General features: G+C 38.6%; 1 long non-coding RNA gene across 1 annotated transcript in view; it reads left to right on the forward strand.

The window, feature by feature from the left end:
• LOC107516628 overlaps nt 1–25,929 on the forward strand; it is a 94,363-nt gene extending 68,434 nt beyond the window's left edge. The window contains exons 3-4 of the long non-coding RNA XR_001598343.2: nt 6,657–6,744; nt 25,619–25,929. This is a non-coding gene — a long non-coding RNA (uncharacterized LOC107516628). The remainder of the gene's footprint in view (nt 1–6,656; nt 6,745–25,618) is intronic.
• The last annotated feature ends 431 nt before the right edge of the window (nt 25,930–26,360 follow it).

The raw sequence follows: 26,360 nt of genomic DNA on the forward strand, positions 1-26,360 counted from the left end.
TGGTTGGAGCACTTAATTCTTTTCCATTTAAGGTACTTATTGATAGGAATGTAGTTGTTACCATTCTTTATTCCTGTTTTTGATACGTATTTTTTTGTTCTTAAAGAAGTCCCTCCAGCATTTCCTGTAACACTGGCTTGGTGGTGATAAATTCCTTTAGCTTATTTTTGTCTGGGAAGCTCTTTATCTGTCCTTCAACTCTGGGTAAATTATCCTTGGTTGTATATCTTGGGTCTTTATCCTGTCGAATATTCTTTGCCAAGCCCTCTGTCCTACATAGTTTCTTTTGAGAAATCAGCTGTCAGTCTTATGGGTGTTCCCTTATAAATAATTATTTGTTTTTCATTTGCTGTTTTAATATTCTTTCATCGTATTTAACCTTTGGCATTTTGATTATGTCTTGGTGTGGACCTCTTTGGATCCCTGATTTTTGGAATTCTCTGAGCTTCCTAGGGTTTTATGTCCATTTCCTTCTCCAGGTTAGGGAAGTTTTCTATCATTATTTCTTCAAACGGCTGTTCAACATCTTGATTTTCATCAGTTACACCAATCAGAAGGATATTTGGAGCCATAATAGTGTCCCATAACCTCCTTAAATTATTTTTATAGTCTTGGCATTTTTTTTCTTGCCATCCCGATTGAGTGTCCTGATTGGCTTTCCTGTCCTCTGGATAGGGCATTTGATTCTCTACTCCCCCTCGCCTTTATTTCTCTCTTCACCACGTCCACCCCTGACCTATGGATGTTACCATTTTCCCCTTAAGAACTGGATCTCTGAAGGCAGGGCATCTCCTCCCACATGCTCACAGCATGCACCCAGGGCCTGGCGCCGCCAGGGTCTGGTGGATCCTCTTCTTTATTCACTTTGTTTATTCCATTTAACATACTTCTCATCTCAGATAATGTGTTCTTCATTTCAGACTGGTTCCCTTTTATAATTTCCATTTCCATTTTTATATTTTTTAATCTCTTTGTTGAATTTCTCACTGAATTTATCTACACTTCCCAAAAGTTCATTGAGCATCTTTATAACCAGTGTTTCGAACTCCGCATCGGTTAGATTACTTGACTCCATCATTCCTGGATCTTTGTCTCTTCTCTCACATGGTTTCTGCTTCTTTGTCTTCCCATTTTGGCTGACTTTCCATGTCTGTTTCTATGTACTAAGCAAAGCTCCTAAGTCTCCCGGTCTTGTGAAGTAGGTGTCCTGTGGCACAGTCCTGAGAGGGGTTCGGCTGTAGGCCAAACTAAGCCCAAGCCTCTACCCCTCTGGGGCCACCTGTTAAGATTCAGCACGGAATCCACAGATGATGTGCTTATAGTTGCCTCAAAAGGGCACACTAGAAATAGAGGCCAGCTGCTTCCAGTGTGAGTCTAGACGCTGCTCAGCAATGAGCACCTGACTCGCTGAGGATACACCTGGATATGGCTTGGGTGGAGCTGCGAGTTGAGGGAGGCGGGATTTCAGGGAATCCTCTGGGCGGAGTGACCTCTGTTAGGCAGTTTGATGAAGTTACAGCTATGGCAGTGCTGTGTACATGCACTGGGAGAGGAGAGGTCTCAATAGGGAACAATGGATACCACCGGCACTTCTGTGCAGAGCGAGCCTCCCCTCGGCCCTCACTCCGACAATGTCTTCCTGTAAGTCCCTGGTGCCCCCTGCACACAGCCAAATCAGCACTGGTGCTCAGAGCGAGCAGGTCTGTCACCACGAAAATCCATTCACAGATGTGGCCCCTTTAAGAGGTTTCTGCCGCTGCCACAGCCTCTGTCTCACTCAGGCACTTGGGACCGGGCAACCCCACATCCTCACTCTGTCCTACCTTCTGCTGTTGCAAAGTGTTTTCTTGGACTTCTCCCTAGTTGTATGGCTTGTTTATCTGGATCCCAGGCGATTTTTTCTTACTGCTGCTCCTTGTTTCCATCACAACTTTGATTTGGTCGCCAGAGGGATGAACAGAGCTTCTATCATCTATGCCATTTTTTTCTCCTAAACTTCTTTAATTAAGCTCAACATGGTCTCATTTTTTCATATACTTTCCCCCAGAATTTAGTTTTTACTTTTTATTTTATCATAAATAGATTTTAATCATGATTTAAACACATAGAGGCCTGGTTTCACTTTTGTTTTTAACTTTCTTTTAATTGAAATATAATTGACATATAATATTAGTTTCAGGTATACAAGGAATGCTTTTTAAAGGAAGGCCAACTCAGTTAGCTTGTCTCTTAGGCATTTTGCCCTTCTTCCTTTGCCATGTTCCTGGAATACGGATGAGATACTCAGAGATGAGGCAGCCATTTAAAAAGGATATAGACAAAAGCCAAGCATGATCACAACCAAAGCGAAGAGGAGTCTAGGTGCCCATGGCAACACGGAGATATTGTATTTATCCTGGACCACCTTCTCCTAAAATTTATTATGGGAGAAAAATCTACTCCTGTTTGATTAAACCTCTGTGATCAAGTTTCTGCTCTATGCAGCTGAATACACACTAACCGATAACAGTTGTACGCTGAAGTTTACCTTTACAAAAATTGTGAAATTTATCATGCACAAAAAGATTAAAACTCATATAAAGGATTTAGAAATAGAGTAAAAGAAGTTCCCTATCCTCCTCCTTCTGGATCCTACTCCACTCTCCTCCCCTAGAGGATACAACCACCCTGGCTTCATGCAGCAATATTTTCTCCAAGGCTGTTGTCATGCCCCCTTAAAAATTAGTCTCTTGTTCCTATGTTTAAAAAGTATTGAGTTCCTCCCCTAAATTTCATTATGACAATAAATAAGATTTTTTTAAAAAGCAAAACTCTACAGGGACAAAGAGATTGGGAAAGAAAACAACAACAAAATTTTAGAAGCAAGAAAGCAGATAGACACACTGTTACTGGCACAGTAGACCAGAAGAGCTGAACTTCTAAGTTTATCAAGGTAGGGAGATCAAGGAGCAAGCTAATTTATGGTTTAAAACTCCAGAAAGACTCAGCATTTAGAGGCAACCCATACCTTTGACAGTGGGATATAAGTAGGACTGGAAAGAAAAGAAGAGGTTTCATTGAAAGTGAGTGTATCAGTCAGAATCTAGTCAGGATACAGAAACCACACAAATTATTTCATCAGAAGGAATTTAATATAAAGAATTGTTAACTAGGCATAAAGTTGTTAACTAGGCAAATGAAAGGGTAAAAAGAGAACTCTTAAAGTATCACTCCCAGGGCTAGAGGAGACGGGAAAAGGATGGGAATTAGAACCGAGAAACTTGGAGGAGGGGCCCACAGGCCCCGGATCTAGAACTCTGAGAAGAGGGTGTTGCTAAACTCGTACTGGTGTCTTCGGTGTGAGAGCATGATGAGGCTGGTTGTGAGCATTGGAAAAACTGCAAACCGACTTCAACTGTTGCTGCGGGAAAGACCTTTTGCTTCAGTGAAACATTGTTGGGTGCTGCTCACAGCAATAGAAAGAAAACAGGAAGTTTCTTGTTCCTTCTTGTTTCCCCAGCCTTCCAGTTTCCCTCTGTTGCCCTCTATGGGCAGAGGCTAACAGAATAACTGGCAAAATTACTACGGGTGTTCAGAGTCCCAGCTTCAGTGTTGCAAACCTGAGTATAGAAGAGTTTGGCTTAGAACTGGGAGACCATAACATAACTGTCAATACTGGTATTATAAGCAAGTTTGAACCCTGATCTCCAGCCTCAGCAAGGCAACTGCTGCCCCTTCCACACCACCTGAAAAATGAGGTGTATTCTCTGGAGAGTAGAGGGTCTCTAGACTGGGGGACATTGCACACCGTTGACGGTGGGATCCTATACTGAAAATAGGGATTAAATGAAAGCTTACTGAACATCAGGACCTCAGCCTTCTTCTCTCAAATTACCTCCACTGAAAAATCAAATATATATTCTCCGGGCAGGGTATTGGAAGCTTCTTCTCTGAGAAACTGACAGCCCAAGAAAAAAGACATATATATCCTGATATCAATATAATAGGCTAGCTAGATTGTAGTGAAATCTATAATCAGTAACCCTACCAAGCTCTCTTCCAATCAGGCTTTTAAGTTATAATAGTAAAGGTGAGCAGATAGCCTAGAACTACCAGACATCTCAGGAAACTCTAAGGTGCAAGACAGAGGTTAAAATATTGAGAAAAAAGAACTTGGTGGAAACATAGACTATACTGAGAGATACCATCTTTAGTAGTTAATATTTTCTGAGAATAAGAGAAGACATTGCAACCAAATAAAAAGAAAACAAAGAATAAGAAAGAATTCTTAGAAATTAAAAATAAGATATCAGAAATGAAAAACTCAATAAGAGGATAGGAAGCTAAAGTTGCAGAAATCTCCCATAATGTGGAACAAAAATATAAAGAGATGTAAAAGGGAGATAAAAGATAACAAAATCATTGGGTCAGTCAGGAAGTCCAACATGTATGTGAATAATATGAATTTCAGAGTAAGAACACATGGAAAATGGAAGGGTGAAATAAATCAAAGCAATAATTCAAGAAAATTTCTCTGACTTAAAAGATACTTTTCCAGATTAAAAGGACTCACGGTGTATGAGCTGAGAAAAAAACAACAACAACAATAACAAGGCATATAATCATGAAATTTTAGAACAAAAGGGACAAGGGAAAGATTCTGTGAGCTGCAGGGAAAAAAAAATAGTTACAGCAGTATGGGGCCAACCTCCAAAAACTTTATTAGAGACCTCAACCTGCTGCCCAAGTACTCTGGCAATAATTATATGCAACTATAATAAATAGCTATCATTTTTTAAGCACCAAAGACTTCACATTTGTCATCTCTTTTAATTTTATAACCATCCAACAAATTAAATAATCCTATCCCTGTTTTGAAGATGAGGAGATTGGAACTCTAGGAGGTATATGACTTGAATAAGTTCACATAGCTAATTAAGAGTTAATAACAACAATAACTAACATATATTTAATGCTCACTATGTGCCAGACACTATGCTGTAACAGACACTATTGGTTGCCTAGCCAGCAGCCATCCCACCTCTTACCTGCTAACAGATTCCTAATTTTGTTCAGATAACTATTCCTTGGAAAAAGGGACCTTATGTCCATCGTGATTGTCCAAGCCAATCCGAATGACGCTGTTCCCTTTCATCAATGCTTGAATTAAAAACAGACTGTGACTCAGCTCTGTCCAAAGATATAGGAAGGGAAGTCAGTGCGGAATTTCTTGGAAAGGTTTTCTCACTTTTAAAAAGAAACAAAAGAAAGAGATGACTGTCTTCTGCTGCTACATACTGTAGTTTCTGGACATGATGCCTGGAACTATGGCAGCCATTTTATGATCATCAGGGGAGACAGCCTAGGAAAGCCAATAAGCTGATGTTGAAAGAGCATAAAACTTGAAGGAACCTAGGCCTTGAATGAACTAACCAATCCTGAAACTTCCCTACTTTTAGACTTTTTGTTATGTGAGATAATAAAGTTTTCTCGTTATTTCAGGGGAAAAAAATTAGTTACATAGGGTCATGTATCAGAATGGATCTGAACTTCTCAATAGCAACACTCAGAACAATAAAGACAATCGAGCCTTCAAAATGCCAAGGAAAATGAATTCTACCCTAGAATTCTATACCTGCAAAACAAACAATTAATGTGAGGATAGATTAAAGACATTTTCAGATATGCAAAGCCTTAAAAAATTTACCTCCCATGTACCCAATTCTCAAAAGCTATTGGAACTATTCCATCAAAACGAAGGATAGAACCAAGAAAGAGAAAGACACAGGAACCAGGAAACGGGATATAACTCAAGAGAGAGGTGACAAGAGCTCGCAGGGTAACAGTAAAAAGAAACTTCAAGACAGAACCTGAGCCCAAGGAGTAAAGAGTGATCAATATAGATTAGAGCAGGTCAAATATCTCTAGAAAGAATTCTTCAAGAAGATGAAATTGATGGAATACTTGATGAATTTGTTTGGAGGAGGAATTCATTATAAATATATAGGAAATGACACAAATGAGAAAAACAGGAAAATTTAATGTAATTCCAGGAAAAACAAAACGTTGAGTGAGCAAGGAAAAGTAGTCATGGGATACTACACAGTTTAGTTATGAATTACATTTACATAATTATAATGATATAAAGAATGAATATTAGTTTAGCCAAATTATGATATATCTATATTGGGAGGCTTGGGAATGGAAAATGTGGCTGTATGTGGTAAGCAAGGAGTGGGGTGATTAGTGAAAGGGCCAAAATCTTCATTTTTCAAATTGAGACATCAATAGATAATGTCTACACTACAAAAAGCAAGGGCTGTCACTATAAGCATGTTTTTTAGTGATATGAAGAGAAATACCAAAAGAAACCATTTAAGAGAGGAACAAATGGTTGCATTTGGGGAGTGGAAAATGGAAGCAGTGGGGTACAGAGGATTGTTCTTTCTTTTGTTATTAGCCTTGTAAAACTGATTGACTATTTAGAAGTTTGAATAACTTTAGTAATAATAAACCATAAGAAGCATAGAAACCAAAAAAAAATTTTTTAAAGAAAAAGAACCAGTTACTAACTCCAAGGCAAACAAGACTTATTCAAGAAAGGAAAGAACAGGAAATGTACTCAGCTAAGAATACGAGTTACATAATGTGCCAACTATGTTCTCTTTGCCTTCCAGATCCATCTACCCTTCTCCACTGGCTCTGTGCCCAGGAGGCAGGCCTCTATGGACTCTACCAAAAGGTTCCGCGTCCTCTGGCTTCCAGGTGGGTTCTGCCTGTGGAGAGCCCCAGCAGTAGAACAGAGGGAGATAGGAGGACTAATTGGAGTACGTAATTTCTGGCTGCCTTCCTTGCATGGTCATTTTAGGCTGGCTGCATGCCTTCACAACGGTTACAGCTGCTATCAGGCAACTCCACCTATACAGCTCTCGAGTATCCAAGTTCTTCGGAGCCTATGAGTGGTAATAGAGCCCCACCGTTTTACCAGCCCTATCTCTAGTGGTTTCTCTATACCCTGCCCACACTTTTACAAATGGTTCCTTAGTAAACTCTTCTTATATGGCCCAATTTGAGTGTGCCATCTGTTTCTTGCTTGGACCCTAACTGATACACATAACCATAATAATATAAACAATGAATGTTGACTTAATAGAAAGCTCATAATATATTGGGAAGTAAGGAGGGGAAATATGTGTATATTTGAAGAAGGTACGTGGAAGGGAGCTAAGTCCTCATTTTTCATAAGAATATGTATTCTATCCATTTCATAAGCCAAAAAAAGAGAGAAAGAAATAGTACCAAAAAAAGAAATAGGAGTATATTCATATTATTTAGAAATATAGAAGCAAATCTCAGAAGAAACAGAAAAAAAAGAGTTGAAATAAAGATGTTTCAAATTTATTATTTAAATAGCTAAGGAACAGCTTCTAAAATTGTGTTTTTTTGGACCCATTAGTAGGATTTTAGATTGATTTAATGAGTGTCAGTGAATTTTTAAAAAATTAGAACAGAGTAGGAATCATCAATGTCTGTCACAGGTAGTGAAAATAAATATGATTTTGTTAAGCTGTTAAGTTTTATATTTCTCTCTCTCTCTCTCTCATTCTCTCTCTCACACACACACTGTGTGTGTGTGTGTGTGTGTGTGTGTGTGTGTGTGTGTGTGTGTGATGTAAAATATCTTTGAGTTGAATTCAGAAAAGCTTGAAAGTCGCTATTCTAAAAGATAGAATGGTGGCTAAAGATAGGACACAGAAGTAAATTCTCAACCTAATTGGGGTTAAAGAGTTATGTTCTTTTCTGTGGATGCCGTAACATTTCAAATGACTGACAGGAGTAATAATTCACTGCACTTTGTGAGGCCCTGTCAGGTTAATAGTCCCACATGCAGCTCTTATTACATTCACCCTGTGTATTATAATGTTCTTGGCTCACCAGCTAATAAAGAAATAAATTCAGAGCCTCTCTGTTGGAATGATATATTAATACAAGGAAATAATTGCTCAGGACGAGGCTAGGGGAACAATACAATAAGGCTAGCAAGCAAGAATAAAAATTATATCCAATACAGTAGGAAATGGGATATAAATTCAGACCTATTTGCAATTAACTGCTATTTAAACTACAAGCCAGGTGATTCAGGGCTAAAGCAAACAGAATCCCTGGGATGTAAAAACAAAAATACCAACTCACAGGAATATGCAGTTAACTCTCCTTTTGTTAGAAAGATGGAAAATGAGGTCCAGAATGGTGAAATAAATTTAAAAACTGATGTAGTGAGTGTCAGTAAATTTTTCATTCTAGGAAAAAAGTGAATTGGAATTAAATCTTCCTGAAGGTACCGTATTTATCATAAATAGTTGAAACTATATAATTATGGAATTCCAGATATTTTGTAATTTACATAATTATATGAATATATACATTAAGAGGAAAATGAGGAACTAAGCAAACCATATTTTTTCCACCAACTTGTGTAAAGCAAGTGGCACTGAAAAACCAATAATTTCCATGCACCAGAATGTCCATCCATTTGCATTCTAAACACAAATGACAAGTGCAAAATTTTTGATCATGAGAATAAACGCTGATAAATGCTTTCAAGTATATTTTTTACTGTAACCATTAATTGTGAATGGATCATCAATTAAAAGTTGACCCTTACACAACAGTTTTTTAATCTATTGACAGTGTGAGAGGTCATCCCTGAAGCCCTGGTTTCAGGAAAATGCCACCACTCCACTAAGAATACAGAAGCAGCAAGAAAGAAGCTTGTACTCATTAATGCCATCACTTCCTCATTCTTTAGATTGAGATAATGAACTGAAAAGAGTGAAATGAAGGCACTTCTCACCCCTTATGCTCTTACGTCCAGCAGCACATATTGCATGACTCTTGCATGACTCTCGCATGACTCCTCTGAGCCAGGTGTTACAAAGAGAGAAAAATAGGAAGAGATGGAGTTCTGCCCTTGAAGAGTTTTTCAGTCTCATTGGGTACTCAGAGAACAACTAGAACATGATATCAATGGCATCTAATAAAGATATAAGTTGTGTGGATTGTTCAGCCGAACAATAAGTTCAGCTGAAGAGATCCACGTTCCTGATGCCATCTATGGCTCATTCAAAGTCCTGCTGAATAGAATGAGGCTCTCATTTTCTACAGTGTGCTTGGCTGGACCATCAAGTGAATGTAAGGGCCAACATGCAGTTTTGAGTTCACTGCTGAAACCTGCTAACCTTAAAAGCTGACCTGTGTAAGCTCTCAAAATCCTAGATACTTGTCTGCCTTAGGTCATTATTTACCCCTGATAGGCTATAGAAAGCTTGGTTACAAGAAGTAGATATCAGGATAACCAAGTGTCACAGACTGCCCACCAAGCTTGTCTTCTTCCTGAAGCAACCACATGGTAGGTGCCTCAGGCAGGTTCTTTGTTGAAAATAACATCCATTCTGATTGGTTAAACAAAAAGGAATGTATTGAGGGATAGGAGGGGAGCTGACAGAAACTCCAGGACAGTGAGAGAATCAGGCTTGTCAGCCTGAACTGTGCCATCAGACTGCTCCCACTGCTAGGCATGAGCACCGCAGCTCACATGGCCAGTGCTGGGCACAGGACAGTCCCACTAGGGCTTCTGCCACTGCTCTCCTGAAGGCTGGAAGTCTCTCCTTCAGGCTCTGCCATCCTTGCTAGAATAGATTCTGTGCCATGCCTCTGTCCTCACTCTCTTCCAAACTAAATTATTTCATGGGAGTATTGTTACATACCCACACCCTGGCTGCAAATAAGTCTGAGAAAGCAAGTTTCTGCCTTCTGCCTTGGGAGGTAAATGTACAAAGTTCTCTTAACATAAGGAGGGTGTACAGAGGTATCAGGCAGCTAAAAGGCATGGGGAAAATGTTCATTTCTTATGTGAGCCTAAGGCAGAAGGTACAAAGAGTTCCAAAATCAAGATGTTGTTGACTTCTCTACACCACCTCAGGGACATTTGAAATACGTCATGTCCCATCCACTAGAAGGACATAGTGACTCTCTTCTTGACCTTTTAAGGTCATGGGATGTTTGCACAGGTGGGGTGAGCCAAGGTAGCAGCAACAGCAGCAGGCAACAGCTGAAGAGGGACATGTGGCTTAGGAAGTACCTCCTGACACACGTAACACCATTGATGATCTGTGCTAATGGTAGTCACTGAGGGAAATCCTAAACTGTAGTCCAGACGCCCATTTGCCTGGTAAAACCACACACTGAAATAGGACTTCAGTTTCTTCTTAAAAGCTGGAACATAAGTTCTCAGCAGGGGTTAGCCAGTGTATTAGTGTCCTGTGGCTGCTGTAATAAATGACCATAAACTGGATGGCTTAAAATAACACATATTCATTCTCTCATATTTCTGGAATCAATATTACTGGGCCAAAATCAAGATGTGAGTAGAGCCATATTTCTTCCAGAGGTTCTGGGGATGAATCCATCCCTTGTCTCTTCCTTCTTCAGTAGCCGCAGGCATTCTTTGGCTGTTGCCACAGCACTACAATTTCTGCATCCATCTTCACATCACCTTCTGTGTGTGTGTTAGTGTGTGTGTGTGTGTGTGTGTGTGTGTTTGAGTGTGTGAAATCTCCTTCTGTCCCTCTCTCCTAATAATGATAAATGTGATGATAATATTTAGGGTTCACCATAACAATCTAAGATAATCTCTTCATCTCAACACCCTTAACTTAATTACATCTGCAAAGACCCTTTTTCAAAGTAAGGTCACTTGCACAGGATTTAGAGATTAAGACCTGATATCTTTGGGGGACATTATTCAGGCTAGTACAGTGGTAGATGAACGCTGTAGAAGAAGATAGAAGTAGAAGAATGATGCAAGATTGGTGCCAATAAATTATGGAGCTGGGTCCTTTCCTAAATCTCCTCAACCAACCTCTAGCATCCTTGGAATTTGGCAAAACTAAATGATCCATGTCCCTGTACTTAGTTCTTAGAGTGATTAATTTTTTTGACATGAAATTGGCTTCAAAGCTGATACAAGTTAAGCCATTTGGAAAGTAAAATAAAAGTTGTTAGTTAAGAATATCTCTTGACAAGTATAGACACAAATCTAGGTTTGGGCTCTCATAGTCGTTCAGTAGTTACTTTAAACAACTGATTTTTGCTGACTCAGCTATGGCTAACTACAGGTGGCACCAAGGGCTGGTCTAGGGTGCTGGATTTGCATCCTGCTCTGGCACTCCTAATGGTTTGACTTTGGGCAAATTCTTTAGCTCTTTGTGCCTCTTTTCTTATCTCAAAAATAGGGGTAACAATACTTAACCCCATGGATTTGCTATAAGGCTAAAATGAGATAATGTGTGAAAAAAATGCCTGGCACACAATAAGCACTGAATGATAGCCCTTGTTGTTGCCTTATTATTGCTGTTTCCATGCTATTTTGTCCAATCTTTTTTATGCAAATATGGTATATATGAACCAAACCATATTAAAGTGGCCTTCAGAACAATACGAAGTGAGTTTACCAATCACTCTCTACAAAATGGAAATATAAACATTAAAGTTTGTTGAATTGAATGGAAGGAAAATAGAAGCCCAAAGTTGCTATATTGAATAAGCCTCAAATAAATTAAGTGATATTGTTCTTTGTGTGCCTTAACAATGATTCAAATACAGTGGCAAGAATTTTTCTCCACATAAAAGGCTTTTACAGACCTTGAGATGTAGAGTCTATCTTCCAGGCTTAAAATAGTTTCTTTCATAATTTTTTAAATATATGCATTTTCATGGAGGACAGCAGGGGCACCTTTATTAGCAATGTTTCAGTTAAATAGTAAGTTGTCCCAAACACATTGGACTGAACATTTTACCCTAATCAGGTGTAATCAACAAGCAAATATATAAGTTATATCTCTCTTTATATATTCTCAAGAGTATTTATATGTTTAATAAAGCCCACAGTGTGGCTGGTAATTGGAAATGTTGACTGAACCAGGTTTCCTTGTATGAAACGCAAGACTTATGAAATGTTATCATAACTGTGAGTCACAAAAGCCCTTTTGAAACAAATTAATGGCCATTAATGGAAATAATCAAAGAGTACCAACAAAGTTTCAATTAGTCATATTCACTAGTTTTTTTTCCCCTTTTCTTAGCACTTGGTCCTTTATCCTGCTATATTGACATAGTTTTAAAAATTCAAAACAGGGTCTTTTATTTGACATTAGTTTTGTTTATTGGCTGAATATTTTGACACATTTTAAACACTGTAACATAGGAAAAGTTTCATTAAACTTTATTAGCAAAATCAACACAAAACAAAAAATATACTAGTAGGATTTCTATTCTCCAGCGTTCAGAAAGTGAGCTTGGCAAGCTGAAAGAGCATATAAAAAGAGATTAAGTTAAGCAAAAGAAATCATCAACAAGGTAAAGAGACAGCCATTCAAATGGGAAAATATATTTGCAAGCAACACCTCCAATAAGGGCCTAATATCCAAATTATACAAAGAACTCATATGACTCAATAACAAAAACAAAAACAAACAATCCAGTCAAAAAATGGATAGAAGACCTGAGCAGACACTTCTCCCCTAGAGGACATACAAATGGCCAATAAATATATGAAAAGATGCTCAACATCACTAGCTATTAGGGAAATGCAAATCAAAACCACAATGAGATACCATCTCACACCTTTAGAATAGCTATAATCAACAGAACAAGTAATAACAAATGTTGGAAAAGATGTGGAGAAAAAGAATTCTCATACACTGTTGGTGGGACTGCAAATTAGTACAGCCACTATGGAAAACAGTATGGAGGTTCTCAAAAAACTAAGAATTGATCTACCATATGATCCAGCAATCCCTCTTGAAAATCCATATCCAAAAAGATATTTGCGTGCCAATGTTCATAGCAGCATTATACACAGTTGCCAGGACATGGAAGCAACCGAAGTGTCCTGTGATAGATGATTGGCTAAAGAAGCTGTGGTACATATATACAATGGAATATTACTCAGCCATAAGAAGAGACGAAATACTGTCATTTGCAACAACATGGATGGACCTCAAGGTAACCGTGCTAAGAGAAATAAGCCAGACAGAAAAAGTTGAAAATCACATGATATCACTTGTATGTGGGATATAAACCTAAAAGCAACAAATGAGCAGGACAAACAGAGACTCATGGACATGGATTATAGACTAGTGGTTACTACTAGGGTGGGGGAAGAAGGGGGAGGTAGATGGAGTAAAGGGAGTCAAATATAGGGGGCTAGGGAGAGGGTGAAGTGGGTAAAGGGGATCAAATATATGATAGCTGAAGGAAACTGGACTTTGGGTGGTAAACACACAATAGAATATACAAATGTCAAATGATGATGTACGCCTGAAATTATACAATTGTATTAACCAATGTTACCAATAAACTTAATTTAAAAAGAGATTATTTTAATATATTTTTGTTTTTATTATGGTCTCTTAAAATGTGATTTAATGAATCTTATTTTGTAGTAAGCTCAGATTTGCAAATGGAAAGAGTTAGGATCCCTCTAAAATCAGGTAACCTCTGTGTCTAAGTTTGAATACAGAGCATTTAGTAAAGCAAGGCTTGGCTCTTTTTAAGCTAATAATTTATTAGGGAAACATTAGGAAGGTTTTTTCCCCTCTAGAATAAAAGGGGGGTTAGTCCTTGATGCCTGGAAAAGGTGAGAAATCCCTGAGTGGTATTTATGATCCTGGAAGAGTTTTGCCTCTTAAAGGATTTAGTGTGAGTTTAAGCACAACTTCTTGTCAAGCCTGGAGAGTTGCTGATTAACTACCATTACATCTTAGTGATTGCTTTTTATATACACTTAGATGTTTATAGTCCTCTAATTTTTTGTTCTCAGATTTTCTGTGATCTTCATTTATATCTCAGTTTGAATTCCTACAGAAGCTGATAGTGAGACAAGGGTTCAATAACAAGTAGTTTATTTGGAAGATGAAGAAAAACATGGGTAGGGGAGTAGGGGAGTGAGTCCATGAAGGGAAGGCATTAAAGGGTAGATTATCCAGCAAGATACAAGTACGGACCACTAGGGCCTAATCCCACTGGGGAACTCTGGGAAATGGTGTTGAATATGAGCCTCAGAGTCATCCCACATTACGAGTGAGAAAGTTGGGATATTTATACACTAACAAGCTATAGTCTTTGGTTGAGGACTGCTCATGGAGTTGTCAAAATCCTGGGCACTTTCAGCCTGCCATACATTATACCAAGTCCTCAGGCGGATCCAGGCAGTTGGAGCATACTGAAGTGGTAAGGTACCGAAAGTGTCTGCTGCAGGTTACCGCAGAGGATTTCTGTGGGAAATGAATTATTGCAGATAAAGAAATTAGAATAATGCCTGGCACAGAGTAAGGATACAGTGTTAGTTCAATTGTTTTGATAACATTTGCTTGCTTTTTTTAAAAAAATATATCATGAACTTTTTTTTCTTGTCCAAGATCTTCTCTTTCTCTGCCTGCACCTTAAATGCTGGTGTTCCCTTCTGTTCTTATTCTACGTACTCTTTCTGAGCCATCTCTTACTGTGTCATACAGCGGTCACTTTTCTCAACTAATGCACATATTCACACCAGGCCACCTCAGTGTCCTAGCCTCCCCACACACAACTGCCAATCTGAGAACTCTTTTGTGATCATACAGCTCCTCCCCAATCCCTTGCTAATACAGCTCCCCTCCATTTCTGTCGGTGGCTCCACCACCAGAGACTACCCATTCTTTAACTTAGGCCAGGGCACTTGGGCCTAAGCTCTTTCATGGCCCTCAGATAGCCAAACCCACCAAGTACTTAACCCTATTCTCATCCCCAGTGTGATAGGGTGAGACCTGTTCTAGGGTCAGGCCTCACAAGATCAGGATGGCAGAGATCTGGTTCCTAGAGTAAAGAGGATCAGGAAGGCCAGGCATATTGGAGGGAATTTCTTCTTTTGCCTGGCCTGAAGAAAACAAACAAAAACCTCTCTTTAACCATCAAAAGCATAACAAACAAACAACAAAAACTTTTCCCAGAACAAGGGGTCCTAGTAGCACTATACTACATAGTGATGGGAGACTAGTCAAGTAATTCTTCAGAAAATAAGCAAAACTCCTTTAGGGGATTTTATATCTCTCTCTAGGGCTTGAAGGGATACATTGTGATGCAAAAGGAGAGGGAAAAATATATATTTAATCATCTATGGCTGGGCATTCCATCTGGGTGGTATTTTTATCAGGTACCCAGTGATTCTCATGTAGCTTGGCCCAGGCAAACATTCTGGAAACACTGGCCCCAGGCTAAAGGTAGGACCCTGAGGGTAGCATCCAAAGCTCTCCAACATCCAGCCCCTACTCACCTCTTTGGCCTCCTCTCCTGACCCTCTTGACCTGAAAACATCAGCCCCAACAGCACAAGAGGCTGTAATGTCTTTTTACCCCTCCCTCTGCTCAGCCCCTTTCACCCACTGACTCTTATTCACTCTTATTCAATGGCTTTCTCCATATTAGCTCCAAGTTGAGTTAGATGCCACTTCTCTGGGATTTGCTAATGCCTTATTCATACTCATATCATTGCTGTTATTTCACCATGATATAATTATTTATTTGGCTCTGTCTCCTTTAATAGTCTGTGTGAACCTTGAGACTAGGGACCAGTTAGTATTATTCTATGCACCTCCAGTATGGTTGGCCCATAGTACAAAAAAAGGAAGCAAGGGAGGGAAGGAGGAAGAAAGAGAGGGACTGTGCTGGTTTGGGTCTTCAGAGAAGAAGACACGAGGATGGGATAAAATATGCAAGTTTATTAAAGAAAACAAGATAAAATGGAAAAGACTGGTAAACCTTGCAGACCTCCATACAGGTCTGACCTGTGCAGGACAGAGGAAAGAAACAAAGGAAGCATCTTAGACTGCAGTTCAGTCTAAGGAAGATTTGACAAAGCCAAAGGGGAGTCCTTGAGCCAAAGTTGCCTGTCTCTCAGGAGTGGGCCTGACTTAGTATGCCTGCTGCATTCAATCATTGGTGGGGAGCAATCTGTAGGAAGCATAGCCTTAGCTTGTGTGGTGATGGATTTCAGAGGCTGCAGCTGGGGCGCACAATTCAATTACACTTCTGGCATTCAGAGAGCTGAGAGGTGAATTCTCATGAAGGAAGCAGGGAGGACATACTGTATCAGAATCTCTAGAGAAAGTGCTTGGGAATTTTATTTTTCAAAAGGCCTCAGAAGATTCTAAAGTATAACCATGCAACAGGAAATAATCACAGACTCTTGAGGGCTGATCTTACTAACCTGAACCTAAAATGCACCAACAAACCATTATAGCTGGTCATCACAGGGCTGAATTCTAGTTTCACCCTTGTGATTTACCTGATGGCTAGCTCTGTACAGTTTCCTAATCTCTCTAGTGTCCACATTAGGAAACAAATTCAAAAGAGATCTTCAAATAGAAAATTCATCTGACCCCCAACCTTGGTCTTTTCATCTGGATGTTATAAAACCGTGCTTAATTAACTAGAAGAAACTCAACTAACTTCCTTCAAAGCATAGTTTGTACTATTATCATTCAGTTTCTGTATGTACATTGGCACAGTTCCAGCTGGCCTCTCAGGACCACCCATGATGCTGCATGACAGTTTGAGAGATCTGTTAGAGCAAATACACAGTAAAATAGTCCACAAATGCAGACATTTTGATTGTACCAGTTCTTGCAAATTCCTGAGTTCTCCAAGGATAGAAATCATGGTTTGTTTACATTTGTTTTTTCAGTCTTATTCAGTCCTTGACACACAGTAGGCACTTAATAAATGCTTGTTAATAAATGAGCATTTAGGACCTTTACCCCAATTTAATGTGGCCTTCAATGATGTAGCAACATAATCAAATGGCTTGTAAGGTTTTTTCTCTCTCACTTTTGCTTTAGTTTACTTGCAAAGATATTTTATGTACCTTGTAACCAGTTAAAGCACAGACACTTAGGAAAAAATCTTTACCTCCCCACTCTAATCCCACCCCCTGAAGTCACCAGTACTAAACTTGGTTTGTATTCTTCTATACCATTTTTTATGTTCATTCAAAAACATACAAATGCACCTGTTAGTCAGGGTTCTCCTGAGAAACAGAACCAATAGGCTATATATATCTGGATAGATATATCTATATGTACAGAGATATAGATATATCTGTGCTTGTACACACATACACAGAGAAAGAGGTGGCTTATTTTAAGGAACTGAATCATGTGACTATGGGGGCCGGAAAGTTTGATAACTGATGGAAGGCTGGAAATCCAGGTAAGAGTTGATATTGTAGTCTTGAGTCCAAATTCCACAGAGTAAGCCAGGTTGGCTAGAAATTCAGGATTTCTATGTTGCAGTTTTGAGAATTCCTTTTTCAGGGGACCTCAGTCTTTTCTCGTAAGGCCATTAACTGACTGAATGAGGCCTCTATATTATGGAAGGTAGTCTGCTTTACTCAAAGGCTACGGATTTAAATATTAATTACATCTAAAAAATATCTTCACAGCTCCTTTGTTCAGAACCTCGTCCTATGTATCTCTTCATCTGGCTATTGATTTGTATCCTTTAATATTCTATGTAATAAATTGGTAATCTAGTGAGTAAATGCATATTTTCGCGAGTTCTGTGAGTTGAGTTCTAGCAAATTAACTGAACCCAGGGAGGAAGTCATCGCAATCTCCAATCTGTGGGCAGTCAAACAGAAAGAAGCATGAGTAACCTGGGATTGTGTCTGGTGTCTGAAGAGGGGAGGGGTGCAGTCTTGTAGGCCTGAACCTTTAACCTATGGAATCTGATGCTGTCTCCAGGTAGACAGTGTCAGAATTGAATGAATTCTCAGAAACCCTGCTGATGTCTGATAATTGCTTGTTGGTATGGAGGAAAGCACCGCCCCCCACCCCTGCCCATGGTGAAATTGGGTGAGGGAACAATTTATTATGAATATAACACATTTTGTTTATCTTTTCATCTGTCAATGGACACTTGGTTGCTTCTAATTTTTAGCTATTATGAATAATGTTGCTATGAACTTGGATGTACAAATATTGCTTTGAGACTCTGCTTTCAATTCTTTTGGGTATATACCCAGAAGGGGAATTGCTGGGTCATATATAATTCTATTTTTAATTTTTTGAAGAACCACCATTCTGTTTTCCATAGCAGCTGCATCATTTTACATTCTTACCAACAGTCTACAAGGATTCTAATTTCTCAACATCCTCACCAACACTTATTATTTTTTGTTTCTTGGATAGTAGCCATCCTCCTCCTATTATTTTAACTTTCACTTTTATATATGAATATGTATGTATTTATTTATTTATTTATAATCATGTATTTATATATTGGCTATATACATTTTCTTGTCTATGAATTTCTTATATATAATTTATAGTCTTCACCTTTTTTTCTATTAGTTTGTCTTTTGTTTATCAGTATATGGAAGCCCCTGAAAAAATATATAAATAAAAGCAACCCCTATGTATTGAGTTGAAATACTGAAATTGCCATTCTTTTTGGTCATTACCAGTTGCTTATCAACAATTTCATATAGTTCAACTGAATTTATGTATATTAATCCTTTATCTGCAACTTGTTCCAACTATTTTTCACAGCCTGTTAGTTATCCTTTGACTTTTACCAGTATCTTCTACCACTGGAAATTTTTAATTGTCTATATTATCAAATCTATTTCATTTCCTTTATGCTTTCCGAGTTTCTTGTATTATTTTATAAGGTCACCCTACCTGAATATTACATAAATATTCTCCTAAATTTAATTCTAGAATGTTTGTTTGTTTTATCTTTGCATCTAATCCATCTGTAATTAAAGAAATAGGAGTCTAACTTTTATTTTCCATGTAATAGGAAATTATTCTAGTGCCATTTATTAAATAAGCAATCACTGAATTGAAATGCAACATTTATTATTCACTATATTAAGTCCCCATAAAATCTATTTCTTATTTTCTATTCTATCACACTGATCTATTTGTCTATTATGATGCCAATGCCCTATTCTTTTTATTACACTAGCTTTATAGTAAGTTTTAATATCCATTAGGGCAAGATACTAGTGGCCTTGTTTTTCAAAGTTTTATTAGCAATTATCACAGAATAGTTGAGCTATTGTTCTTCGCACAAGTCTACAGTTATCCCTAGTTAAGAGTCAAATCACATACACATCTGAATATCTCCCTCACCTCATGAAGCTAGGCTAGTCGAGTTCAAACTTAACCAACACTTACTGCCAGCCTCTTAGCTTTGTTTCCTTTGAGAGGCTAGTAACCAGAACTTCAGCAAACTGATTGACTAAGAGCATGGAGAAGAGGGAAAGAAAGAAGCAAGTTTCTCCAGAAGTCCTCAGCATAGGCTTATGGTTGTTCACAATGTCCCCCACTGTCCTCAGAATAGACCTTCTGGTAGACAAAGTAGTAAAGGAAGATGGAAGAGCAGTGAAAACAAACTATATGCTTCAGACTTTTGGTTAGGAATGGCCTTGTTCTTAACAAATATTTAAATGACTCTGAATTATAAATAACAATTCCTTTGCCTGTCAGTCTACAATATCACTTATTAAATGAAACTTGGAAGTTCCGATGCAGCAGCGGGATCTCTCAGCAAGTAATGAGGACACATTGAGAGCTAATTAGGGGCATGATGACCAGACAGCTTCCCAAAGCACCTACTTCTGCAGGATGCCAGGCCATCATGGAAATTAATCAAACACCCATACCAGTTAACTCAGGTCTCCCCACAAACTCCTGGCATAACTAGGGAAATATTCGTGGTCCAACTCTCCTTGAAGCAAAGGCTACCTTGAGCAGAAATCCGAAATCTCTAGTGGTCTTGCCCTAGGTTTTGTCATTTTTGTGTCTATGTTTTGCATTGTGCTTCTCTTATAGAGATCATGCAGACTCACTGGTTATGATTAACCTCATTCTTTTTTTAAGTAGTGTTATAAAATTTTAAAAATAATACATGAACTTGGTTTTTAAAATAACCTTGAAATAGTAAAAGTGGACATAGAGGATAAAATAGATATATAGAAAGAAAAAAATGGATAAAGTCTCTCATGTATCTTACCCCCCACCCCATCTCTCCTTAACTTCCCTTATGTCTTACTTACTTGGAGAGGAAGTTCCTGTAAATGAACCAAGAATCCAGTCTTCTTAGATTTCTCATTATAAATTAACACCTTGGTTTACTAAATTGCAAACTGGTTAAATTTCATATAGAGAAAGAGCAGATCCCACATTTCAGGCTAGTAATAAAGAAGAACTGAGCTGGCTAAAAGAGAGGGAACTGAGGAAAGCTGGGGCATGGGGGTGGAAAAAGCACAAGTGGGCACTCCAGGGAGGCAGACAGTCTATATGAAGTCTTCACAGACATAGGAGAAGTTCATCGTGACTTCCAGAAGCCATGAAGAGCCTGAGGGAATCAGGTGTGGGTGTGATCCTATGCATTGGCAATGGAGGGGATTTCAGGTAGCCCACTTGCAAATGTGGCTAGTTGTTCGATGCATGAGAAAGGACATGAAACGGGAGTGGCAGGATGGGTGCAGGAAGTTAGCCCCCTGCCTGGGGCCCACAGTAGGTACCCTCCTTACTGGGCAACACTGCCTTTTGTGGACACTAGAAGATGAACAGAGAAAATGCAAGAGCCTCAGGCAGAAGACAACCATTTAGGCTGGCCCACCTCCTCTTAGAACTACTGGGGAGGGGGAACCACCCCGACCCACTCCCCTCCACTCCTACCCTTGGGAGTGCTGGTAGAAACCACCATCAGCAAAACTGAAGCAGAGTGTTTCCAAACACAGACAGTGTGTCAGATGGCTTCCTTTTGCCACTCCAAATCCACTCCACTCTTCCCCATTCACTCTGTGGCCCTGAAAGCCAATTTTGATAAGCTCTGTCAATGGGCTTCTATGCCTTCCACCTTCCAGTTGCCTTTGGCTACCACTAGGAGATGGGACACTGGGAGGAGAGAGATCAGGATATTTATTTCCCTCAAACGCTTCTTTACTAGGTCTCTGCAGGCTGACTGGTTGTATCCCTGAACCAAAAGCCATCTCTCCTGTCACAGAATTCTCTCTTAAGTTTCCAGTAACTGCTCACACCTTCTGCTCCTTCTGGTCTGTGGTTTCCCTACACCCTGATATGCCTTTATAGTCTATTAAACTCATCTCAATTTACCCAGTCTGAGGGTGCCATCTGTTTCCTGGCAGGACCTGGAATGATACAGATGGCTTGTCTGACAGGGCATATTGATGGAGAGCCCAAGGACTCCTTATTGTTCTAGACAGAGGTAGGGCAGCATGCAGATAGCTGGAGGTTACTACAGACACCTGGAATGAAACTGGAAACTCGAACTCTTTGAAGGTGGGGACTGGGTCTTACAGTCTTTGCAGCCCCAGCACTATGGCAGTAGGGCCTGTCTTTTAGTAGAGGGCCCTCTAAAAACATGTTTCCTTTCTTTCTTCAGTTCAGGAACACTTTTCTGTCTTAGAAGCATCCCTTTCTCAAATGATGATGTCCCTGAGAGGTTGCACTTTGTGTGATTTTCTACTAAAATCAAAACAGTCAGTGAATCCTTGAGCAGGAATTAGATTCCAACACTCTGAAGGGAAGAACAGACCCCAGGAAGAGGCAGCGGCGGAGGAGATGAGCATCTGGAACAGCACTGGAAGAATGCGCCCTAATAGGTAGAAATGGAGGGCTCAAAAGGCCTCCACCCATGCCACAATTTTGCTCAAGACCAAAGTTCTGGGCCAGGAAGAGGTGCTGATCCAGCTTAAGAGAAGCAGAAGAAAAACAAGTGCTCCCACCACTGTGCAGGTGGGTTTCCACCTCTCAAAGGTGGCAGATATAGGCCAGTTACCTGCAAATTTTGCAGTATAGAAATATGCTAATAGTTGTTAAACAATTATATATATATGGCCTTTTAACATTTTTTGAGAGTCAATGTACCCCATGATTACAACTATGTCTAAATATATATGTGTCTTGATAAAGAGAAGAATACATATGAAAATATTTATTGTATTGAGTATTGAGGTTATAGAATATTTTTTAACTTTATTGGGATTTAATGAATATGTAAAACTTGCATACATTTAATGCACACATCTTGATAGGTTTAGACATATGCATACACCTGTGATACCATCAACAGAAAATACTACACATATCCATCACCTTCAAAAATGTCCTTGTGTTCTTTTGTGGTATTTTTTGTTTGGGGGTTTTGTTTTTGTTTCGGTAAGAACACTTAACAAGAGATCTATCCTCTTAACATATTTAACTATAGGTACTATGTTGTACAGCAGATCTCTAGAACTTATCTTGCATTTTGCATAGTTTTTTCACTAAAAATTGTTAATTTCATATTATTCTTATAATAAATAAAAACAGAAGAAAACACATAAAGCAAGAATTTATATGAAATTGGGCAAGATATTTTCTTTTAAACCTTCTTTTCCTCATTTATATAATGATAAAAATGTTCTCCACACTCCATTCCAGATTTTACAAAATGTGATTCCGAACTGTTATAGTGAGTCATAAAAATGTAGATAAAGAAAGAGAGATTTTGATTATTTTAACATTTCCATATAAATCAAGAAATAGGTAGAATTGGTTTTGTCCCCACTGGAAACTTGGGAATTGAAGTTCATTCTGTCTGGCATGATCTCCTATTTCTTCCTCTCAGTCACTTAAAGATTCCTTCCGTGACTCCACATGACCTTGGTGGGCAGGTCAGTCATAGTGCCCTGTGCCCTCCTTAATAGGTATTTAGTGGTCACATGACTAAAACAGAGCCAGTCAGAACCTTCTCTAAAATTGATACATGGACAAAAGAGACAAAGAAGCTTTCTTTCTCCTAGAGCTGTTAAATCTTTCTGCATATTATATAGGTGAACTTAGACAAACCACCTAACTTCTCTGAGCCTCAATTTTCTCACTTTAAATGAGAATATCATAAGAACATGTAAGGGTCAAATAACATAAAGCATGAGAAAGGCTGTTATAAATTTTAAAGTATTTTGTAACATTAATTATTGTCAGTAAATTGAATACTATTAAATATAAATAAAATTATATGATAACCTAATCCATTATAAAGTGTTGGTCAATGACATCTTAAGACATTAAATTTCTGAGAAGTATTTTCATTTTTTAAAGGGACCCATTATATAAAATACAAAAACGGTCTACAGTAATCTATACTGTCAGAAGTTAGAATAGTGGTTAACTTTGCAGGTGAGGCTAGTGTATATCCTCTTCAGTGAAATGTCAGGACTAGGCAAAGATATCTTAGACTTGACACCAAATGTACAAGCAATAAAGGGAAAATTGATAGACTAGGCCTCAACAAAATAAACTTTTGCTCTGGGAAAGATCCTGCTAAGAGGATGGAAAGACAAGCTATAAACTGAGATAAAATATTTGGAAACCAAATATTTTGGCAAAGGACTGACATCAAAAATATATAAAGAATTCTCAAAACTCAATAGTATAACAAAAATGACGACAAATGATTCATTTAGAAAATGGATTTTTAAAAAAAGCATGAAGAGACATTCACCAAAGAGGATATACAATGGCAAATAGGTATCATTTTATTTTATATTATGGCTAAAATAAAAAAATAGTGACGACATCAAATGTTGGTGATGATGCAAAGAAACTAGATCACTCATACCTTGCTGAGAGGAACGTAAAATGATATAGCCACCCTGGAAAACAGTTTGGCAGTTTCCTACAAACTAAATATACACTCACCATATGACCCAGCACTTATACTCCTGGGCATTTATGTGAGAACAGTGAAAATGCATGTTCACACAAAAACCTGTACATAAATGTTTACAGCAGCTCTATTTATAATAGCCCCAAACAGATGTTCTTCCAACAGGTGACAGTTAAACAAACTGGGGTACATACATACCATGAATAAATTAAAAGGAATAAACTATTGATATATATAACAACCTGTATCGATCTTCAGATAATTGAGTGAGTAAAGCTAATCTCAAAAGGCCACACACTGTGTGATCCCAATTGCATAACTTCTTTGACAAAATCATAGAAATGAAGAACAGATTAGTGGTTGCCAGGGGTCAAGGATGGGTGGGATGGGAGGAAGTGGATGTGGCCATAAAAGGGCAATATGAGGAATCCTTGTGGTAATAGAACTTTTCTGTACATTGACAATATCCTGGTGGTGATATTGTGCTATAGTTTTGCAAGATGTTACCATTAAGGGAAACTAGGTAAAGGATACACAGAATCTCTGTATTATTTCTTACAACTGCATTTAAATTTGCAATTATTTCCAAATAAAACATTTAATTTAAAAAGAAATAAGGTAGAGGGATTCCTAAAGAACAGAAAGCCTGTAAGATTCAGAGGAAAAGCATCTTAATGGTATGATTTCAGGCATGGTGGCAAGTTAGTAAAAGAGGGAACTAGGTACACCTTTTGCCACTTTCTTTAAATTCAACATAATATAGAGAGATATTAATATTTACAAATGGATGATTTAAGGAGGATTCTTCATACATTACTCTTTGTAAAATTTGGAGTCATTAGTAAAGGCAAGACAGGAGTTTGTGCTTAATGTCTATCTGGTATTCTTAGCCCCAAACATAAAGGACTTAAAAATATCTCTTGGTGCTCTACGTGTTTGTGTAATTTAACTATAGTGATTTACATAAAAAAGATTAACACAGTTTTAATCTGCACCAAAGAGGAATTTGCAGCTGAAAATATCTCAGTCCTATTTAAGTAAAATTTAAAAATTTTAAATTTTCTTAGACAGAAAACACCCATGGTCTCAAATGTGGTTACAGGATAGTAGTTTCCTGGTGACTCATAAAATATTTCTTTGGGGGGAAAAATACCTCTAGCATGACAAACAGGGTTGCCAAAACTAAAAAGACAAGTTTTCTCAAGTAAAAAGGTTTTTTCTGGGCATGCTCTGTAACTCTGGTAGAAAAGCGGGGACTAGAGAGGTGGTGATGGACAGGAGAGGCTCTTAAAGAGAGACTTTTAAATCAGTATTTCTTTTTGGTAAGTCTAAGAAGTTTAGGAAATACATGTTAAGACAAGAAGGAATTATACTAATAATTTAGCCATGCAGATTCTAAAGAGGACTGTGCGAGGACCAAAACATCTGGGAGATATACATTTTAAAGACACGACCATGAAGATGGAAGTATTAATGAGTTACTGTGCTCCCTCTTGAAGATTGACTATTCAGAGAAAGAAGAGAGGAGGGAGAGGCAAAGAAGTGACTTACATGTTGGTAGTCATGGGCTTAGCGTTTTGCCCATGTCATCTGCAGGTTTTGATCAGCCTTCATTGGTTGGCTAAGGCAGGGACACCTAATGCTGGAAGCAGGCAGTGGAGAGCCACCTGGTAAAATGATTTGGTCTTTGGAAGAGTATAGATATGCAGCCATCAACCAATAAACCAAGGCAGAGTTTTTTGTCAAGGACCACACAAAGATCTGCAAATATGGCAGAATAATTATTCCATCGATTAGGTTATGCCTTACGAGATTCTGTCATAGCAGACTCAAGGGAGATTCTTCTGCTGTCTTTGCAGATGTAGCTGCTGTGTTATGAGAGGGCTACATGGCTAGGACCTGAGGGCATCTGTAGATGCTGAGAGAGATCGCCCACCAACAGCCAGCAAGAAAATGTGGATCTCAGTCCTACAACTTTAAGAAGACAAATTCTACCAGCAACCTAAATGAGTTTGGAAAAGGATCCTGAGCCTGAGATGAGATCATAGCTCCATCTGGCTGACACCTTGATTTCAGCCTGATGATATCCCAAGCAAAAGACCCAGCTAACCTGTCCCAGGAATCCTTACCCATGAAACTGTGAGTAATAAATTCAAGTTTATGGTAATTTATTATGCAACCATAGAAAACTAATATAGAAGGTCTAGCCTGGATTCAGGAATGTTGGGATCAAAGAGGGTTGGTGACAGTGCTCAGCTGAGTAGATAAATCTCACAGGGCACTAACTTCAATTGAGTCAACTGTCAACTATAGAGGACATCCCACCTCTGCCACAGCTGTCTTTAAGGGGCCTTGGCCACTCTCAGACATTGCTGGGAAGAAGTGTAAACTGCCACAACCTTTACAAAAGTCAATTTAGCAATATCTGTGAAAATTATAAGAGCATATGGTCTTTGACACAGTAATTTCACTTCTAGGAATTTACCCCACACATTAGCAGACGTGGGAAATGATCCAGGCTCAAGTTACCCATTTGAACATTCACCTGCTCACTCATTCATTCACTCAACACATGTGTATTGTTAGTAATAGCAAAAGACT

Source organism: Rousettus aegyptiacus, unplaced genomic scaffold, assembly GCF_014176215.1.
Source record: "Rousettus aegyptiacus isolate mRouAeg1 unplaced genomic scaffold, mRouAeg1.p scaffold_m13_p_9, whole genome shotgun sequence".
NCBI lineage: Eukaryota > Metazoa > Chordata > Mammalia > Chiroptera > Pteropodidae > Rousettus > Rousettus aegyptiacus.